Source organism: Lethenteron reissneri, chromosome 64, assembly GCF_015708825.2.
Source record: "Lethenteron reissneri isolate LAM-NWPU_2019-01 chromosome 64, ASM1570882v1, whole genome shotgun sequence".
NCBI classification, from domain to species: domain Eukaryota; kingdom Metazoa; phylum Chordata; class Hyperoartia; order Petromyzontiformes; family Petromyzontidae; genus Lethenteron; species Lethenteron reissneri.
Window position 1 is genome coordinate 11,248,939 of NC_083842.1, and position 6,778 is coordinate 11,255,716.

Genomic DNA, 6,778 nt, shown 5'->3' on the forward strand with positions numbered 1-6,778 from the left:
AAGAACCAAGCAGAAGAAGAACCTCACCGGAGTTCGGCCCCGCGAAGAGAACGCCACAAACACCAGGGGGGGGGGGGGGGTAGAAGATTGGAAACTGATTTCTTTAGAACAGTTTTTTTTATTGTTTTAAAGAGTTGCGTTCAGTTCGTCGCTGTCTTTTTCCACCGCAACCTACGATCCCTTACAAATCCCCACGTGACATCTGTGGGTCTCCACGTGCTTCTTACGGTTGATATGCAAGTCGGCCCACACGAGTTTTCAAGTTCGAGTTTCGTTTATTATTTGGTACTAAGCTGTACTACCCGGCTTCGCCCGGGACTTGGATTCACGACGCCCGGCCGCCTTTGTCTCCCCAGTGGCGATGTTTACTACACACCGCACCAGGTACTCATTTGAGGCTGAGTCGACCTAGGGGAGGCCCAGGAGCGGTTCAGATGATCGTCACCGGTGGTGTTGGCCGTGAGCGGGAATCGAACTCGGGTCGCCGGGTTCGTAGCGCAGCGCGCTTGGGGCCGTCCATAAATGACGTCACGCGATTTTGGACGATTTTTGACCCCCCCCTCCCCCCTTCGTCACACGGCGTCACAAAAAGTCAGACCCCCCCCCCCTCAAATATGACGTCACAAAGCTCTGCCCCCCCCCCCCAAAAAAAAATATAAAACATGCTTCAAATCGCTTTAAACTATTGTCATCGTAGTGCGTATTTAATGTGGCGCTGCACTCTGATGTTGTAAGAGTGTCGTTATATTAATTCTATATTTATTTAAAGTTGCCCATTATGATGTGACGTCACATTTCTCACCCCCCCCCCCCTTCGTCACACATCGTCACAAATGCCTGACCCTCCCCCCTCCCAGGTGCGTGACGTCATTTATGGCCGGCCCCCTACCCGCTATACGACCACACACACATACATACACACACACATACACACTCTCTCTTCTAAAGAAACGAACGCTCAGTGTGGATGTAAAAGTGCACAGCACCCAGTGGCTTCCTGATGTCGACAGGAAGAGCGCGTTCCAGACGGCCAATCGCAGTAGCAGCCCCCCCCCCCCCCACTCATCTAAAACCTGGGGGGTCAACCGCAGTCTTTGTTCGATGGTGAGCCAAAAGCCGTCACCACCTGCTACTTCTTGGTGGTGTTTCGTTTGACCTTGGTGGTGTTCGTTTGACCTTGGCGGTGTTCCGTTTGAACCTGTCAAGGTTCCGTTTGACCTTGGTGGTCCGTTTCACCTTGGTGGTGTTCCGTTTGACCCTAGCGAGGTTCCGTTTCACCTTAGCGGGGTTCCGTTTGACCTTGCCGGGGTTCCGTTTGACCTCAGTGGTGTTCCGTTTGACCTTGGTGGTGTTCCATTTGACCTTGGTGGTGTTCGTTTGACCTTGGTGGTGTTCCTTTTGACCTCGGTAGTGTTCCGTTTGACCTTGGTGGTGTTCCGTTTGACCTTGGTGGTGTTCCGTTTGACTTTGGTGGTGTTCCGTTTGACTTTGGTGGTGTTCCGTTTGACCTTGGTGGTGTTCCTTTTGACCTTGGTGGTGTTCCATTTGACCTTGGCGGTGTTCCGTTTGAACCTGTCAAGGTTCTGTTTGACCTTGGTGGTGTTCCGTTTGACCTTGGTGGTGTTCCGTTTGACCTTGGTGGTGTTCCGTTTCACTTTGGTGGTGTTCTGTTTGACCTTGGTGGTGTTCCGTTTGACCTTGGTGGTGTTCCGTTTGACCTCGGCGGTGTTCCGTTTGACCTTGGTGGTGTTCCGTTTGACCTTGGCGGTGTTCCTTTTGACTTTGGTGGTGTTCCGTTTGACCTCGGCGGTGTTCCGTTTGACCTTGGTGGTGTTCCGTTTGACCTTGGTGGTGTTCCGTTTGACCTTGGTGGTGTTCCGTTTGACTTTGGTGGTGTTCCGTTTGACTTTGGTGGTGTTCCGTTTGACTTTGGTGGTGTTCCGTTTGACCTTGGCGGGGTTCCGTTTGACCTCGGCGGGGTTCCGTTTGACCTCGGCGGTGTTCCGTTTGACCTTGGCGGTGTTCCGTTTGACCTTGGTGGTGTTCCGTTTGACCTTGGTGGTGTTCCGTTTGACCTTGGCGGGGTTCCGCTTGACCTCGGCGGTGTTCCGTTTGACCTTGGCGGTGTTCCGTTTGACCTTGGCGGTGTTCCGTTTGACTTTGGCGGTGTTCCGTTTGACCTTGGCGGGGTTCGTTTGACCTTGGCGGTGTTCGTTTGACCTTGGTGGTGTTCCGTTTGACCTCGGTGGTGTTCCCTTTGACTTTGGCGGTGTTCGTTTGACTTTGGGGGAGTTCCGTTTGACCTTGGCGAGGTCTGTTTGACCTTGGCTGAGCTCCACCGCCACCACCACCGCGACCACCACCGCCGCCACCCGCATCACACAACAGCCAGGCTGAAGGGACTGAGATCACAGAAAAGATAAGCGGTTGGAGGGGCAATTTCTGGTCCGGATCGGACCGCGTGTCCTCTGATGTTTCGTGTTTAGGGGTGTCGCGTTGCTGTTTTGTTTTACACTGTACCGTAGGACTGTGATATCGTAGCGGCGGTAGCAATAATAATGATCATCATCATCATCAGGCGCGCTTGACTTAATGCTGGTGAACTGGACATGAAGAGCTTCACAGATTATCGGATTTCTCCGCGATAAATGAACACAAGATCCCGGGGTTGTGAACCGTCGGCTATGAAAGCCCAAGGGGCTGGCAAATCGTTCTCGCGTTGTCTCGTCAGATAAGGGGGCCGTCCATAAATGACGTCACACGATTTTGGACGATTTTTGACCCCCCCCCCCCCTCAAATATGACGTCACAAAGCTCTGCCCCACCCCCCCCCCCAAAATAAAACATGCTTCAAATCGCTTTAAACTATTGTCATTGTAGTGCGTATTTAATGTGGCGCTGCACTCTGATGATGTAGGAGAAAACATTTATTACAAAGTCTATTTAATTAAGTAGAACGTGTTGTCTATATTTATTTAAAGTTGCGAATTTTGATGTGACGTCACATTTCTCACCCCCCCCCCCTCGTCACACATCGTCACAAATGTCTGACCCCCCCCCCACCCCAATAGGTGCGTGACGTCATTTATGGACGGCCCCTAATCGGGACGCAAAATTAAAACGTGATGATGACAATGAAAGAGTCTGATTCTGAAGGGGGAGAGAGGGGAAATCACTAGCTTGGGGCCGTCCCTAAATGACGTCACGTACCTGAGGGGGGGGGGGGGGTCAGACATTTGTGACGATGTGTGACGAGGGGGGAGGGGTTGAGAAATGTGACGTCACATCAAAATGCGCAACTTCAAATAAATACAGACGACACGTTCTACTTAATTAAATAGACTTTGTAATAAATGTTTTCTCCTACAACATCAGAGTGCAGCGGCACATTAAATACGCACTACAATGACAATAGTTTAAAGCGATTTGAAGCAAGTTTTATATTTTTTTTGGGGGGGGGGGCAGAGCTTTGTGACGTCATATTTGAGGAGGGGGGGGTCTGACTTTTTGTGACGCCGTGTGACGAAGGGGGGGAGGGGGGGGGGTCAAAACTCGTCCAAAATCGCGTGACGTCATTTATGGACGGCACTCTTTGCAGTTTAAGGGGCAAATGAATCCGAAGGAGTGGGGGGGGGGGTTGGAGGTGTTCAAGGCGATGCGGGGAATCTTCGTGTTCGTTTTTTTGTGTAATGCTGACGTCATTGTCAAAGAATGCGGGGAGCGGTGGCGTAGCGGTTAGCGCTGCGCCTAGGTCGACTCAGCCTCAAATGAGTTGCCTGGTGCGGTGCCGAGTCAACATCGCCACTGTAGGGAGACAAAGGCGGCCGGGCGTGGTGGTTGTTGACCACCCCACCCACCCCCTCGTGTGCCACAGTGCTACTGGCTAACAGCACTTGCCCCTACAGTCTGTCGAAGGCTATCCGGGGGATCTTTGTGTTTGTTTTAGTGGAATGATGTCGTCAATGTCAAAGAATGTGGGGAGCGGTGGTGCAGTGGTTAGCGCGCTGCGCTACGAACCCGGCGACACGGGTTCGATTCCCGCTCACGGCCAACACCGGTGACGATTATCTGAACCGGTCCTGGGCCTCTCCCCTAGGTCGACTCAGCCTCAAATGAGTACCTGGTGCGGTGTGTAAAACATCGCCACTGGGGGAGACAAAGGCGGCCGGGCGTGGTGGTGCTGGCCACCCACCCCATCGTGTGCCGCGCCGGCCTTCATAGGTGCTCGCTAACAGCACTTGCCCCTACAGTCTGTCGAAGGCTACACGGGGGATCTTTGTGTTTGTTTTAGTGGAATGATATCGTCATTGTCAAAGAATGTAGCTATCTGTTTTTGTATCTTTAAATTGCATTCGTAAGAGAACGAAAACATGAACGGGAGAGATAAAGAAAGAGAAAGAGAGGGCGTGGATGAATTAAAATATATAGGCGTCACGGTGGCTAGGAGATGTTAACTACCTCGCCTGGTGTACAGGAGGTCCTGGGTTCGATCCCGACCCTGACGCCTGCTGTATATTTGGAGTTTGCGTGTCTCTCTCATCATCATCACGGTGGCTAGGAGATGTTAACTACCTCGCCTGGTACACAGGAGGTCGTCGGTTCGATCCCGACCCTGACGATGCCTGCTGCTGTACATTTGGAGTTTGCGTGTCTCTCTCATCATCATCATCACGGTGGCTAGGAGATGTTAACTACCTTGCCTGATGTGCAGGAGGTCGTGGGTTCGTTCCCGACCCTGACGCCTGTTACTAATCTCAACGTTTTATTTTACCAGGTACGGTCCACTGAGCTATTTAGCTCCTTTTCAGCAGCGACTTGGCCACAAATGATGGCTCACCGATGTGGATGATCACCGTGTGGAAGTTTATACCGGTAGCCAAAAACTCTCAATTTATGTGATGTCGATTCTAAATATGGAGGGGAAAAATTGGAGGACCCGGAGAAAAATCCACGCGACCACGGGAAGAGAGAGACACGCAAATTCCAAATATACAGCAGCAGGCGTCAGGGTCGGGATCGAACCCACGACCTCCTGTATACCAGGCGAGGTAGTTAACATCTCCTTGCCACCCTGATAATGATGAGAGAGAGACACGCAGACTCCAGATATACAGCAGATGTCAGGGTCGGGATCGAACCCACGACCTCCTGTATACCGGGCGAGGTAGTTAACATCTCCTAGCCACCGTGATGATGATGAGAGATAGACACACAAACTCCAAATATACAGCAGATGTCAGGGTCGGGATCGAACCCACGACCTCCTGTACACCAGGCGAGGTAGTTAACATCTCCTAGCCACCGTGATGATGAGAGAGAGACACACACCACAAGCAATCATAAGCAGGTGATGCTCATCAGGTGATGCTGATTGCTTGTGTTGCAGTCGAAACGTCGTGAGAATTTGTATTGTTTTATATATTTTTTTATTTTTTTATTTCCCTTCTACGTGACTTTACCGAAAGAACAAGAATATGAATCCCGGCAGTCACGACAGAAGCTTTAAATCTACCACTTACTTATTGTCATTCAACACGTTCGTAAAGTCTGTCTTCGCCAGGCAAAAGTTGCCAATAAATATAATCATTAACCTGATGTGTTAAAAAAAACACACACAATTTGTATCTACGGTCAGACATTAACAACTACTCCTAACAATTTGTATTTTTCCGCAAAAAAAAAATAGTTGACTTGAATCGACTTTGTTATATTTAGAGACGTGCCCATCAGAAACCGCTCCTTTTGAAGATTTCATAAAAAAAATTATTAGAACAATAACATATTAACTTAATAGTCACCGAGGGGAAGCTCTCTTATCTTTTACCGCATTCGAATTATTCAGATTTGAACATCGTAAAATTCGAACAAAAAAATTTCGCTTTCATCGGAAATATCTCAAAAACAATCAAAGATAGAAGCAATGGTTTTCGCTTTAACTTGATTCGCTGTTTAACGCTCTCAAAAATCGTCATTGTAGTGCGTATTTAATGTGGCGCTGCACTCTGATGTTGTAGGAGAACGTGTTGTCTATATTTATTTAAAGTTGCGTGACGTCATTTAAGGACGGCCCCTTAAGCAAATGTTGCCTCGGGGTAATGTAACGTCAAGGAATTCTCTCGTGACTCAGCCTCTGCTGCTGCTACTGACTTCTATACTCGGCGATCAGCTGATTGCGCTGGGCGTGAGCCAACAAACGTTGTGTTGAAACGATGATGACGCTGCTGCTGATGATGATGATGACGTTGTTTGCTCCGTTGGCAATGGGCGCACAAAAGCACGGAATAACAAACGAGCCACTCGACGCGGTTGTCAGTAACACTGACGTACTGGACACGGGAAGAGAACAAGAAACATAGATGTTGATTCTTACCGGTAGGAACCTCCTGGTTACACCAGCCCACAGGGAATTGTTGTGTCCGTCCGTCCGTCGTGCAGGGAGGGGCTGGGTGGGGAGGGGCTGGGTGGGGAGGGGAGGGTGGGGCTGGGTGGGGAGGGGAGGGTTGGGAGGGACTGGTTGGGGTGGGGAGGGGAGGATGGGGCTGGGTGGGGTGGGGAGGGTGGGGAGGGGCTGGGTGGGGAGGGTGGGGCTAGTGGGGGTGGGAGGGGTGGGGCTGGGTGGGGAGGGTGGGGAGGGGCTGGGTGGGGAGGGGAGGGTGGGGAGGGGGGGGAGGGGAGGGGCTGGGTGGGGAGGGTGGGGAGGGGCTGGGTGGGGAGGGTGGGGCTGGGTGGGGAGGGGCTGGTCACCCCGTGGTGCCCTTATAGAACTCAACGTTTAACC